Source organism: Cynocephalus volans, chromosome 10 (assembly GCF_027409185.1).
Source record: "Cynocephalus volans isolate mCynVol1 chromosome 10, mCynVol1.pri, whole genome shotgun sequence".
NCBI classification, from domain to species: Eukaryota; Metazoa; Chordata; class Mammalia; order Dermoptera; family Cynocephalidae; genus Cynocephalus; species Cynocephalus volans.
In genome coordinates, this window is record NC_084469.1 from 109662121 (window position 1) to 109677318 (window position 15198).

Consider the following 15198-nt stretch of genomic DNA (forward strand, 5'->3'; position numbering starts at 1 on the left):
GGGTGGCGAGGTAGATGGAAGACTGCAAGGCAAACAGCAGACCCCCAGGGGACTGGGGGGCTGGTGAGATGATGCTATAAGGTGGACGAGGGGAGGGGACTGCCTGGCAGAGCTGTTTACTGTCTGATGTCCTTGTTGGCCAAGCCCCATGGGAGCCATCAATGTGTTGCTGGGGGTGAGGCTTCTGGCTGCAGGTCTGGACACAGGGTGGCGGATATGACAACACAACGTCCCTCACTCTAGGAGTCTTAGGACAAGATGCATCCATGAGTCTCAGAACACAACATGACAATTGTTGCCTAGTGAGGGGCAGGGGCAATGTATGGGCTCAGGGGTCTGCAGCCTTGAGGGCCCAGGGTTCTACTTTTTTTAATTGACTTTATTTTTTACATCAGTTTTAGGTTTATAGTGATACTGAGCAGACAGTTCAGAGTTTCTGCATGCACCCTCCTGTCTCCCACAATTTCCCTCCCCTTTGTATCTTGCATTATTAGCCTGCTGTATTTGTTACAATTGATTTAAGCCAAAATTGACATGTGAGCGTACTTAAAAAGTCATGGAAAGATTCGTATTACCTTTTAATTCTATTTTTCCATGAACTTTTTGAAGTACCCTCGTGTTGTTAATAACTGAGGTCCATAGTTTACATTAGGGTTTGCTGTTGATGTTGTACATTCTCTGGATTTGTACACATGTGTAAGATGTGTATCCCACATTGTAGTATTGGACAGAGTAGTTTCTCTGCTCTAGAGATCGCCTGTGCTCTGCCTATTCATCCCTCCCTCCCCCGAGCCTCTGGCAACCACTGGTCTTTTCATGGTCTATAGTTTTGCCTTTTCCACGATGTCCTGTAGTTGGAATCTCACAGTGTAGCCTTTTCACATCGGCTTTTTTCACCTAGCAATATGCATCTAAGTTTCCTCCATGTCTTTCATGGCTTGAGAGCTCTTTTCTTATTGCTGAATAGTATTCCATTATATGCATATACCACAGTTTGTTCATCCACAAGATCCTGAGACACCCTCCCCATTGGTGGAGGGAGGGGTTTGAGTGTGGGGTGACCCCACCCTCCCTAGAGCATGACCTCTGACCTTTCCCCAGTCTCCTCCAAGCTGAAGCCTGCCATGCAAAGTCACTGGCATCACATCTAGGCAGTGGTTGCGGAGTATATTCCAGTTCCTCTTCATGAATGTCATCAGCAAGAAATTAACTAGGGTCATATAGCTTAGACCTGTGACTAAACGTGTAGCTTGTTTCTGTTTCCACCTGTACAAGTAATATGAATATAAGGATACATTGTCATGTTTTGCATCAACTTATTAAAAACTTCTGGGTGGTCTGGCCACAGGGTGTATGTTTTCCTTGTGAGTATAGATCACCCCATGGGTGTTAGCCTGACTATCCAGCAATTCGTTCATCACACGGTGCTGATCTAAGCTCAGGGCTGTGTGGTGGCCAGAATCCGCACAAAGGCCTGCCCACGTGGAGCTGTCACCCCGGTGATGCAGGGGCAGACAGTAAAACCAGCAGCAAGGCTGGTACGTGAGTGCTAAGAGCAGTGAGAACAGCAGGCGGGCCAGGGGGAGGGGCCAGGAGGTGAGAGGTACATCCGGGCAGGAGGCACAGCCAGTGTAGAGGCAGGAGTACCGCAGACTGGGGGGCTTCAGACAACAGGAATATATTCTCTCTCAGTTCTGGAGGCAAGAAGTCTAAAATCAAGGCGTCTACAGGGCCATACTTCCTCTGGAGGCTCTAGGGGAGGATCCATCCTGGCCTTCTCAAGCTTCTGGTGGCTCCCAGTGTTCCTTGGCTTGTGGCCACATCTCTCCAGGCTCTGCCTCGGTTGTCACAGTGTTCCTCCTGTTTGTGTCTTTACCAAGCCTTTGTATAGTAAGGACGCCATGCCCCTCATTGGATTTCAGGCCCATCCTACTGCAATATGACCTCATCTTAACTAATTACAGCTGCAGAGACCCCATTTCCAAATAAGGTCATGTTCATAGGCTCCGGGGGTGATGCGGACATAACTTTTGGGGAAACACAAGTCAGCCCCCATAGAGGAGAAGCTCCCCAGCTCAGCAGGCACCCTGGGGCCCATCATTCCTCCCCTGCTGCTAGAGAAGCTCCTGCCAGCCTCCACTCCTGTGGCCCTTAGAGATTCTGGCACATTCTCCTGGATTCCGCCGATGACCATTATTCACCCTCGTGAGTCAGATGCCTCATCGCACCAGGCTGCCTCGTTTGGGCCTCAGCAGTGTGAGCCAGCAAGGCCAATTTTCCCCAGCATTTATAATCTGCTCGAGGGTGGTGCCCACACCAGCTTCCAAAATGGGCTTAAGCCAAACCCACGTCATGGCAGTAAACGTGCTTCCTGGGGCGACTGTTTGCAAAGGGATAGGCTGTCTTAGCTCAGAGCCGGTTTTCTCTCCACCTCAGCCTGCCGATGTCTGGGGCTGCATCACCTGCCAGGGTAGGGCTGTCCTGTGCATCAAGAGGTGTAGAGGAGCATCCCTGGCCTCCACCCACCAGATGCCAGGAGCACCCACTTCTGAGGTGTGACAACCAAAAATGTCCCCAGACATTGCCGATGTCCCCTGAAGACAGAATTGCACTGCTGCCTTTGAGTCGTCCCATAGAACCCGGTCACTGTTCATTTCAGGTGCTGAGCATTTAGAGATTGTCCATAAGTTCTAACCATTCTGACCTAACCTAAGAGTTGTTTTCTAATAACAGGAACAGTTAGTTTTCGCGCAGTTGGGCCCAGTGGTTGTCAGGTTTGGACTTCCCAGTTTTCGTCCATCATTTCTCTGGGTCCTTACCACAGCTCTGCCTATTTTAAAGATGGGAAAACCAAGTCTCAGAGAAACACATTAATGTGTGAGTTTCCTGAGGCAGTCTTAACAAAGTCCCACAAACTGGGTGATTTAAAGCAAACAGGACTTTATTCTCTCACAGTTCTGGAGGCCAGAAGTCCTAAATCAGTGGCAGCAGGGCTGTGCTCGCTCTGGAGGCTTTATGGGACAGTCTGCCCTGGGCCTCTCTGCTGGCTTCTGGTGGCTCCAGCAATCCTTGACGTTGCTTGGCTTGTGACCACATAACTTCAGTCTCTGCCTCCATCACCACATGGCCTGCCCTATGAGAGTGCTTCTGTGTGTGTCATCTCCCCTCCTTTCTCTTATAAGGACGCTTGTCATTGGACTTGAGGTTCACTCTAAATCCAGGATGACCTCATCTCGAGATCCTTATCTTAATTACACCTGCGAAGACCCTGGTTCCAAATAATGTCATGGTTATAGGTCCCAGGGGTGAGGACTTGGATATATCTTTCTGGGGCTTCAAGTCAGCCTATTACCAGTGGATTCCTCAGGCCACACTGCAGACAGCCACAGCCATACCAGGCTTTGAACCCAGCCTGAGCTTATGCCCTCCACTCATGCCACCTCTCGCAACTTCATGAAAGATCTCCTCTGTCACCTGGCCCGGGCCATGAAAGGCCGAAGATCAGCACAGCCTGTAGCGTTCAGGAATTTTCCTCAGCTCCCCAAAAGGAGAAGTTGTCTTGTTTTGAGGTTTGGGCCTTGCTGTGCAATTCTGACCAGAAAACAGGAAGGGAGTGCTGTGGAAAGCCAGTTCCAGTCAGCTGATCTGCCACCCACTGCAGTTAACTGTTGCTGTCACTGTTTCCCGGGACGAGGGGCTGCAGGAGCCTCAGTTGTCATTTAGCCCAGCCAGGAGTCAGCAGGTCCTCCTCACCACCCCCAGAAACACGACATTTGTGAAGGACTGTTTGTTGTCTCAGCTCAGAAATACTGAAGAGGCAGAAAGCGGGGTCCTCATTCCTGTGCCATCACAGGCGCCCCTTGAAGACCTGGTGGCTCTGGGTGGAGCAGCCCATGGCACCAGCCACTGGGCTCACCCCAAATCACTCCCAGAATATGCCCCTCTCCCTTTACCCGCAGACCTCGGAATCCACTGGACACTGGTGACATTGCCCCTGTAAGAGCAGGTCAAGACTGGGGTGCTGATGGGCAGTTCTCTATCTTCCCTGAACCAGAGCAAGCACTACTGGCATCCATTGGCATGCGCGGGGTTTTAATTTTGAAAGCAGAAATGAAATAAGGATCCTTGCTCATCGGGCTGTTTTCCCAAGGGTCTCAGGTCTCCATTTGACCTCAGTGGCCTGGCCCATGCCAAGAGAGGAGGCTGAGGGATGGTGACAGTGACACCCCCAGCAGGGCGGAGCCAGGCCAACCTGCAGGAGCACCCATGCCCAGGACAGTTCAGTGAGGGACCAAGGAAGGGTCCTGGAGCTTACTGCTGCCCTGGACCCTCCTGGCGGAAGAGGACTGAATGAGCCTGTTGTGAGACTATCATCTGTGCCTACCTGAGCCCAGCCTCCTCAGGGGCCCCACAAAGCCAGTCTCATGGGAGGAGATCCCGCCTCCTCCCAGCCCCTCCTCCACCAGCCAGGCCGTTGGCCCTGTTCCCGCCACCTGCAGTCAGCACCAGGCCAGGCCCAACTGGGCAGGTCACCCAGACCACAGCGTTACTATCGACCTTGATCTTTGCCCTCAGGGACGCCTGCCCAGGCCACATCTGCAGGGCCAGCCTTTGCCGTGCATTGGGGGCATCCTCCCTGCCTCCCGATGTGGGCAGACTGAACACCCCCATCTCACGCAGGAAACTGAGGCACACAGGCAAAGCCACTCTGCCAGGGTGGCAAAGATAGAAGGTTCTAGAACCTGCTGTGTGCCAACTCCCATGTCTGGGCCTGTGCAGTTGGGGTTTTTGTTTAAGAGCTTAATTGATATGTAATTCACCTATTGAAAGTGCATGGTTCATCAGCATTCAGTACATCCACACTGTTGTGTGGCCACCACCTCTGCAGAGGCTCCTCGGCTTACAGTGGGGCTGCGTCCCGATAAACCCGACAAAGGTTGACAATGTCATAAGTCCAAAATGCATTTTAATACACCTAACCCACCAAAGATCACAGCTCAGCCTAGCCTACCTTAAATGTGCTCAGAACACTTACCTTACCCTATGGTGGGCAGAATCATCAAATACAGCCTATTTTATATGAAGTGGTGAATGTCTCACATAATTTATTGAGTGCTGTACTGAAAGTGAAAAGCAGAATGTTTGTGTGCGTGCTGGAAGTATGGTTTCTACTGACTGCATATTGCTCTCACACCAGCATAAAGTTGAAAAATGACAAGGTGAACTATCGTCAGCCAGGACCATCTGTGTCTAGTTCCAGAACATTCTCATCATCCCAAAAGGAAACCCTGTCCCCATCAGTGGTCGCTCCCATCCCCCAGCAACGACCAGTCTGCTTTCTGTCTCTGTGGATGTGCCTGTTCTGACCATTTCATATCAATGGAATCACACACCGTGTGTCCTTTTGTGTCTGGCTTCTTTCACTCAGCATCATGTTTTCAAGGTTCATCCACTTTTTTTTTTTTTTTTTGGCAACTGGCCAGTATGGGGATCCAAACCCTTGACCTTTGTGTTCTAAAGCTGGGCTCTAATCAGCTGAGCCAACCAGCCAGCCCCATCCACGTTGTAGCGTGTGTCAGTGCATCATTCCTTTTCATGGCTGCGTGATATTCCACTGTGTGGATGCTCCACATCTTATTTCTCCACTCACCAGTCATATCAGCATTTCATTCCTTTGTTTGCGGAGTGTGTGCTTGGGTTTGTTCTGGGCCCCGGCCAGGCCAACATCCTCCCATCAGTGACTATTCCAGAGCCAGGGGTTGAGGGGCAGGGGGTTGGCATAGGTAGAGACAAAGCCCCTGGAGACTCTCATGGAGTTGACTGAGTGAAGCCTGGGGCAGAAGGAGAGCAGAGTCCTCTCCAGCAACCTGCTTGGGTGAATTGAGGGCTGGAGCTGCCAGGGGTCATCAGATGGGAACAGGGGCTGGGGCGAGAGGAGCCCAGTGAGGGGCTAGATGGGGCAGGCAGACACAACTAGGTGTGCCCACCCTGCCCCTGCTAGTAGGCTGGGCTTGGGGAGCCGAGGAGGCAGGCCTGCAGGGGCCCCGGAAAGCAGACAGGAGCATCTGCACATAGGAAGTATCAGAGCAAACAGACAGAGTCCTGGGAGCAGCCCCAGCCTTGTGGCTGATCCAGAGCCAAGGCTGATGTCCCAGGGAGGGCAGGTGTCAGGGGAGAAGGAGGGGTGTCAGAGATGGCTGCAGGGTAGAATTAGTGCCAGCAGCATCATGACCCCAGCATTGGTTGGGTCTTAGAGGTCGCACAATGCACTCAGAGAGGGGCAGGGGGCAGACAGCAAGCCGGGGCACCTCCTGTCTGGGCACTCAACCCTGCCTCTTGCCTATTAGCCACTGGGGCACAGGTGGGGGCGGTGAGTGTGCCTGGAGCATTGAGAGGGAGGCACATACCCCAGAACAGGCCTCTGGGGACCCTCTCAGGGCCTAGGCTGCAGACGGGAGGAGGCTCAGGATCAGGTCAGAGACGACGCCCGGCCCCAAGATGCAGAAGTCCCCGGTGTCACATCTACAGCTGGCACCCCAGCGGCTGGGCAAGGTAGCCAGGGAGCCTTCATCCTGTGCCTGTCTGTCTGCCTGTCTCCTAGGTCCCCAAATACCCCAAAGTCCTGGCTTGTGTCTACTTTACAGAGCACAGAGGTGTTTTGGGGTAAGGGTCCCTGAAAGTGCCGTCCTTTCACTCAGCTGAGGGGACAGAAGATCAGCACATCACAGGCAGCTGATGGGGATAGGGCTTGGGCACAGGAGGGTCTGGGGCTGCAGTGTGGAACACTCTAGGAGGAGGTTTGGAGTCCAGACATGTCCAGGGCTGGGTCCAGGTGAGCAGGACCAGCCGGGCAGGCCATGGTGGTAGAAGAGGGACAGAATCAGGACTCTCAGCAGTCCTTTCCTACCCCACCCACCAGTGGCCAAGGTTCAGGCTGGCCCAGGCCATGTGCAATACTGAGCTACCAGACAGTCATTGATGCAAACACCAGGGTCACCAGTTCATGGGGGAGGGGGAGGAGGAGGGGAGGCAGGGGTGAGGGCCCCAGGTGTGGGTGGGAGCTATGATAGCAAAAAGACAGAATAAGAAGATACAGCGAGGCCGAGAGCCCCCAAGCGAGATGGGCCCACCCTGGGCGGCCATGGGAAGCAGCCACAGAATCTCTGGCTGCTTCTCTGCCCCATGTGGCCTCCCTAGGAAGTTTGCAGGCAGGTGGGGGTAAGCACTTTGGGGAGCCCTAGATCAGCAGAGCAGCCCAAAGAAGGGTAGGGGCTTGAACAGGACAGGAGGGAGATGGGGTGGACAGATCCCACAGGGGACAAGAAAGTGGAATAAGTGTTGTGGACAGAGGCAGTACTTCCTGTTCTAACCCAGGATCGGGGCAGGATCATTCACTGTGGTGAGGGCTGCCCTGTGCACTGCAAGGTGCTGAGCAGCATCCCCGGTCCCTGCACACCAGACGCCAGTAGCACCCTCATCCCTAGTCGTGACAACCAAAACTTCTCTGGATGTGGACAAGTGTCCCCTGAGGAACAGAATCTCCCCAGCTGAGAACTGCTGTTTTAGGCCAACTGCATGCAAAGAACAATTTCAGTGTTACAGATGTTGTCTGCCTAAATATTTTCAGACTTGGGGAGGGGGCGTGTAACATTGAGCCATTGGAATTACACATCAACCCAATGATAATCAGCGCCATCGTGGGGTGGCTGCCATAGGTGGGGAAGCAGTTTTGGGCTCGTGTTCTCATTTATCCCCAGGAGGAGGTGTCTGGTATGGCTTCACACCCAAGGCCAGCAGAGCCGAGCGAGCACGACCAGAAATGTCCTCGTGTCGCCTACAATGATGCACACCTGGGTGTGAGGATTTGGTTTTCCACACAAGAGTATGGTTGTCCAGGTGGACGTTGAGCAACATCTTAGAATGTTATTTTAAGAGTTGTTCCTCAGCGCCAAAAACCAGTCACCAATTTTAGGACATCCAGGGCTGAGAAGTGACACGCTCTTCAAATGCATGTAATCCAAGCGCCTTAGCAGTTTCCTGATACGTTAGTGCTGGTTCAGGTGCACCAGATTTGATCATCTGCTCCATGCTTGTCCTCTTCGGGGTGACTTTCTGAACTTATGCCAGGTGGTGGCTGTGGTTTGATTCTCCTCCGTCAACCATCTCCCCAACAGGAAACAAACCAGGACACGTGTCGCATCGTCACAGTCCAGAGAGCCCCACTTTGGCAAAGTCATGACACGTTTTATTATTAATTTTGGTTCCCCCAGGTGCTTTTCCTTGCTTTTTTCTGCTTCTTTTCATAGAACACTTCATTTGTTTTTAGTGTCTTTTCCTCATTCGAGGTTTCATTTCTTTTCGTACATACCAGAGCTTGGCAAACTTCAGCCCATGGGTTAAATCTGCCAGTGCCTGTTTCTACAAATAAAGTTTTATTGTCAAACAGCCATGCTTACTCCTTTACATGTCACCTGTGATGGCAGAGCTGAGTAATTGTGACAGAGGCACCTGGACCTTTACAGGAAAGGTTTGCTGACCTTTGCTTCATCTGCATGCACATAGAACGTTCTAGAAGCCCATGGTGAACATTGTCCAGATGCCTTCTGCATATGCTCTTCTCATCTTCTGCTCAGCTCCCCCTTCCCCAAACATAACAAACCAGGTTTTGTTTCTAGATGGGATCTGTGTCGCCATTTGTATACATGCCATGCATAGATGCATCTATTTGTAAAGCAGGTTGGAGGGTGCCAGGGAGGGAGGGTGTGGCTATAGACATCCCATGAGGGTTGGCAGGGCCAGCTCACTGGCTCCGTGTACCCCACAGGCAGCTGGGGGTGGTTTACAGCCTGTGTGTTTGGGCTCTGTCTGTGGGCAGCAGGAACTAAGTAGGGTCCCCTCCTGTCTTGCACCCTCATGGGCTGAACCTCACCATGCCCCAGCTCTCAGAGGGTGTTTAACTGCATCCTGGGCCCTGAGGTTGCCTGAATCCTGCCTGCTGTGGACACAGTCTGCCAGGAACATAGTGGGAAGAGGACTGTGGACTGCCCAGGCCCAGGGGTGCCGAGCGAGAGCCCAGCATTGTCCTGGGCTTCCACAGCCCCCGTACCCAGTGCCCAGTGCTGGGGATCCTCCCTGAGCCACTTCAGCATGAAGGCATTGAAGCTGATGGGACTAGACTGGAAGTGCATGCTCAGGGCCATGAACACCCGAAAAGAAAGCTGGCGTCCGGGGTGTCAGATGTGTGCCCAGGAGCTTGGAGAGAGAATTTAGCCAAAGAGACAAGCATGAGCACAGGCTTCCTGGGGTGGGGAATGGCAGCCGGGGAGGAGTTGGTGGCTAGTGGGATGGGGCAGCATTCTCAGCCCTAGTGCCATCTTCCCAGCACCTGAGACAGACTGACAGGCCTGGGTGTGCCCAGCTGCCACAAGGACATTGCAAGCCACAGAGATCAGTGGGAGCAGACCCGAGGGGCAGTCTGGATGGCAAGGAAGGAACAAACAGCCAGGAGACCCTGCCAGGATGAAAAATGGGGGCCACACTAGAGCAGAAGGGTGTCCATGGTGGGTATGGAGGGGATGGGGGTGCCTGACAGCCAAGGCCTTTAACAGAGAGGCCTGTGGGAGCACTGGGGGGATCGTGGAGGCCCCCGGGGACTCTGTCCCTCCAGTGCCTGCAGACCTCCAAGGCTGCCTTTCTGGCCCGCTGCGTCAAAGGGCAGAGCCACGACACTTTGGAATGATCTAAAGCTATTTTAGACAAAAGGGGAAGTTATATTTTGGGGAATGTTGCATGTAAGAGAACAGTGAAATTATGGAGTATATTTTAAGCATCAAAAGAACGTCTCCTTAGAATTTGGAGAAAGTTGATTAAAAGCCGAAGAACAGGTCTAGGACACCCCTGCCACGGCCAGCACCTTTCTCAATGTTCTGGGGGTCCTGCTGCACGAGGGTTATGGTGACAGGGGACCCCTCCATCTATCCGCGACATCTGTCTTGCTGTTTGGGGCACCAGCACCACCAGGCATCAATTGACTACAGAGCCTGACAGCTAATTTGTTTCCTAGTAATTATCCAGATGGAGCAGCAGCCGGAGCAGCAGCCGAAGCCGCCTCCGGTGGGCCCCGCCTTGGGTGGCCCAGTTGCCAAGTCCCTGCAGAGCTGCCCCCTGAAATGTCCTTGTGTGTGACTCAGCTGCTGCTGGCCAGAGCCAGCTCCTGAGCCAAGCCCCTGGAGACCCCAGTTCCTTGGGGCCCCAGAGGCACCTGCCAACCAGCTCTAGGATCTTGGCACATGGCTTCTGACCACTCCTCCTGGGTCAGGTGGAGTTTGGCAGTGGTCAGGCACCCGGACCCAAAGCCTTCCATGGATGGGCTCTGGGGAAATGCCAGATGGTAACATCATTCCTTTAAGGGAGGTGAAGTGTCCGTGGGGGATGCACTGCAAGACCCCTATGGATGCCTGAAACTGTGCTTAGTACTGAACCCGGTTGCCATCGTCAGCACATGTGTGTGTGTCTTCCATCTGCAGATTTCACACCTTTTCCATCTTAACTAATTGCTTATCACACACTGTAGCCATAATTTTTGCAGTCTGAGGCACAACAGCAAAACCAGCATGAATTTTTTCTTCCTTCTTTATAGTTACACGGATAGAAGATCCATTCTCACCATGCATCTTAACAACCTCAGCATTAAAAAAAAAGATTTTTTTTTCTTTCACCTTTTCACTTGAAACCTTTTGTGGCTTCTCTTCAGCACATGTGAATGGCCGGCATCACTGCTCTTGCGCTTTGGGATCATTATGCAGTAAGATAAGGGTGACCTGATCACGAGCACTGCAGTCCCGGGACAGTGGAGCTGATCAGCAAGAGGGCTACGAGGTGACTAACGGGTGGGTGGCATAGACAGCATGGACCCACTGGACACAGGGATGACTCATGTCCCAGCAGGATGGAGGCGCAAGATCTCATCACGCTATGCAGAATGGTGCATGGTTTAAAACTTACGAAGTGGTTGTTTCTGGAATTTTCCATGTAATATTTTCAGGCCATGGTTGACTATGGGTAAATGAAACCGCAGATGGGGCAGGGGGGCCACTGTACAAAAATCTGGGCCTTGTAAATGCAATATACAGGACTCTAGTTAGCTGATTTGTGAACAGAATCCAAAGCTGTGGTTCTCACCTGTGGCTATTTCTTCCTCCAGGGGATGTTTGGCAACACCTGGAGACATTTTTGGTTGTCACAACAGAGGTGGAAGAGGTTTTACTGGCATCTGGTAGGTGGAGGCCAGTGTACTAAATGCCCTACAGTGCACAAGACAGCCCCCTCCACAAAACATGACCTGGCCTCAAATGTCAGCAGTGCCAAGGCTGAGAAACCTGCACTAGTTTAGGGGTCTTCAGGATGTTCAGTTGAAAACCTGTAAGCAGTGGTGGAGATTTGGGAGCCACCTCCTGGGTAGAGCTGCTTGCCAAAGGTGTGAATGTTGGTGAGATCATAGGGAGGAGAAAGACATGACAAGGACACCCAACACCCGAGGAGTCTATCAGTTCAGGCCCTCCTGAGGGAACATCTCTAGTTCTGCAAAAGTGCCTGGACCACTTCCCATGCCCCTTCACCTCCAAATTTGCTGCCTGCAGGAGCTCAGGGTGATGTCTAGGAAGCCAGGCAGGTGTGGGACCAGGCAGCCCAGAGGTTTGAGTGCAGGCTCAGCTGCCGCATGCTGTGTGACCTGCACAGTCACTCAACCTCTCTGCACTGCCTCCTGATCTCTCCCACCCCAGGGCCTTTGCACGTGCTGTACCCTCCGTCTGGAATTCTCTTGCCACCGTCACCTAGCTGAGTCCAACCTCAAAGCCTCCTTGTCCTTTCAGTGCCAGCTCACAACACTGCTGGAAGAGCCAAAGGACAGATCCAGGGTGTCACTACTACAGGGTGAGCCCATGGTGTGGCTTCCACTGCCCCGTCCCCTGAGGCTCTGAGGGGACTATGTGTTTCTCACAGTGGGCTAGTCTAGCTCAGCAGCCCTAGGCATGGCTGTGGAAGAGCGGGGAGTGAGTGAGCGCTGAGATGGGGATCAAATGCCAAGGAGGGGCCCCAGCTAGAGCCCCAGAGAGAAGCCAGGGTGAGAAGCAGACCTGAGATGGGAAGTCAAAGGCTGGATCAAGTCACCCAGAAAAGAGGTGATTGGGGACATCAGACGGCCTTTGTATCCAGGGATCGTCCCAGGCTTAGGGCAGTGCCAGCTGTGGCTTCCCCAGACCCAAGGGAGATTCAACTCAATCTATTGTTCAACGTCAGAGTGACCCCCACGTCAGGCTGGGCCTTCAGTGCTCCTGCCCCTTTCAGAGCAGGTGGATTCAGTGGAATATCATGCAGCCATAAAAAAGAACAAAGCTCCCACACTTGCTACAGCAGGGATGCACCTTGAAAACATCATGCCAAAGATGTCTTCAAAAAGTTCAGAGAAAGATTTGTATTATCTTTTAATCCCATTTTTCCACAAAAGACCACATAGCGTGTGGTTCTGTTTACAGATGGTCCTTGACTTAACATGGTTCAACTTATGGTTTTATGATTTTTCAACTTTATGATGACGCAAAAGCGATACACATTCGATAGAAACCTTATTTTTGCCCACCCAACCATTCTGTTTTTCGCTTTCAGTCCACTATTCAATACATTGCACGAGATACTCAGCACTTTAGCACAAAATAGGCTTTGTGTTGGATGATTTGGCCCAGCTGTGGCTAATGTAAGTGTTCTGAGCCCATTTGCGAGACTAGGCTAAGCTATGATGTAGGTTAGGCGTATTAGATGCATTTTCTGCTTATGGTATTTTTGACTTACAGTCCATTGTACATTGAGGAGAATCTGTATGAAACGTCCAGAACAGGTGAATCCATCAAGGCAGAAAGCAGATTAGTGGTTGCAGGGGGCTGGGGGCAGGAGAAGGGGGAGTGACGGCTGATGGGGACGGGGTCACCTCTTGGGGTGATGAGAATGTTCTGGAACTAGATAGAGGCAATGGTTGCACAACATTGTGAATGTGCTAAATGCCACTCAATTGTACACGCAAATGGTGCTTTTTTTTTTTTTTTTTTTTTTTTTTTTTTGGTCGATATACAAAGTGGTTGATTATTGTGGCCCGTTACCGAAACCTCCCTCCCCCTCCCTCTCCCCCCTCCCTCCCAACAATGTCCTTTCTGTTCGCTTGTCATATCAACTTCGAGGAATTGTAATTGTTGTGTCTTCTTCCCCCCCGGTTTTTTTTGTGTGTGTGAATTTATTTATTTATTTTTAGCTCCCACCAATAAGTGAGAACATGTGGTATTTCTCTTTCTGTGCCTGACTTGTTTCACTTAATATAATTCTCTCTAGGTCCATCCATGTCGTTGCAAATGGCAGTATTTCATTTGTTTTTATAGCTGAGTAATATTCCATCGTGTAGATATACCACATTTTCCGTATCCACTCATCCAATGATGGACATTTGGGCTGGTTCCAACTCTTGGCTATTGTAAAGAATGCTGCGATGAACATTGGGGAACAGGTATACCTTCGACTTGATGATTTCCATTCCTCTGGGTATATTCCCAGCAGTGGGATAGCTGGGTCATATGGTAGATCTATCTGCAATTGTTTGAGGAACCTCCATACCATTTTCCATAGAGGCTGCACCATTTTGCAGTCCCACCGACAATGTATGAGAGTTCCTTTTTCTCCGCAACCTCGCCAGCATTTGTCGTTCAGAGTCTTTTGGATTTTAGCCATCCTAACTGGGGTGAGATGGTATCTCAGTGTGGTTTTGATTTGAATTTCCCGAATGCTGAGTGATGTTGAGCATTTTTTCATATATCTGTTGGCCAGCAAATGGTGCATTTTATGTCACGTGAATTTTACCACCATTAAAATGAGCACAGAGTGGGCTCCGCATCTCTGAAACACCCCTGAAGGGTCCTGCCACATCCACCTTTGGGGTTCCTTCCCACCGATCTCACACCCTGGTGCTGTCTGTAGCCAGAGAGGGGCAGGTTAGAATGAAAGCAAGTCCCAGACCGAATGCTGGCAGTTGCGCTGGCAGATAAGACTTGTCAGCGGACAGGAGCCCGACCACCCGAGAGCCAGTGCTGTCAGCTCTGGCCTCTTTGGTAGCCCCAGGCACACCTGAGGTTCTTCGGGAGCCCCACACAAGCCCTTGTTCCAGCAGTGGGACCTGGGACCTGGAACTGGTTCGGGTTATTTTTATTTTATTTTATTTTTAAAGATGACCGGTAAGGGGATCTTAACTCTTGACTTGGTGTTGTCGGCACCATGCTCTCCGAAGTGAGTGAACCGGCCATCCCTATACGGGATCTGAACCTATGGCCTTGGTGTTATCAGCACCACACTCTCCCAGGTGAGCCACAGGCCGATCTCTGCGTTCTGATCTGAACCCCATCTGTAAGGAACAGGCCACGGGACTTAGATGGAATTTCTCAAAAAAGGACAGCAAGTGTCTTAGAAATGGTTTACCCATCGCCCTTGTCTTGAACATCACCTTGTCCGTTCATGGAAGCCCACTTTGAACATTCGTTATGCTGATTCTTCACACTCCTCATGTTGAGCAATGATAAAATTGGCCAGAGTGGGTTTGTTGTGGCCACTCCTGGAGTATGTAGTCCAGATTAAGCAACTGCCCTCATGGGGTAGCTTGGACCAGGGGTCTGCACACTGTTTCTGGAAAGGGTCAGGTAGTCAATACTTTTGACTTTAAGAGCCATGACAGTGTCTCTTGCAACTATTCAACTTGCTCTTGTGGAGCAAACACCCCCCAGACAACATGTAAATGAATGAATGCGGCTGCGTGCCAATAAAACTTTATTTACAAAAAACAAGCGGTGGCAGAGAAGTATCAGATAATCCCAAACTGAAAGACATTCTAAAGAATACCCAGCTAGTTCTCAAAACCATCAAGGTCTCCAGATGAATGGATAAAGAAAATATGGTATAGAGACAGACGGACAGACAATGGCATATTGTTCAGCCTTTAAAAAGAAGGAAATCCTGCCATTTGCAACAACATGGATATACCTGGAGGACACAGTGCTAAGTGAAATAAGCCAGGCACAGAAAGACACATACTGCATTCTCGCCTACATGTGGAATCTGCAATAGACTCATAGAAGCAGAGAGTTGAATGATGGTTGCTGGGGCAGA

General features: G+C 51.3%; 1 protein-coding gene across 2 annotated transcripts in view; it reads left to right on the plus strand.

The window, feature by feature from the left end:
• The window catches only part of MYO9B (myosin IXB), a 92373-nt gene that overhangs the window by 19322 nt on the left and 57853 nt on the right, over positions 1-15198 (plus strand). The window lies entirely within an intron of this gene.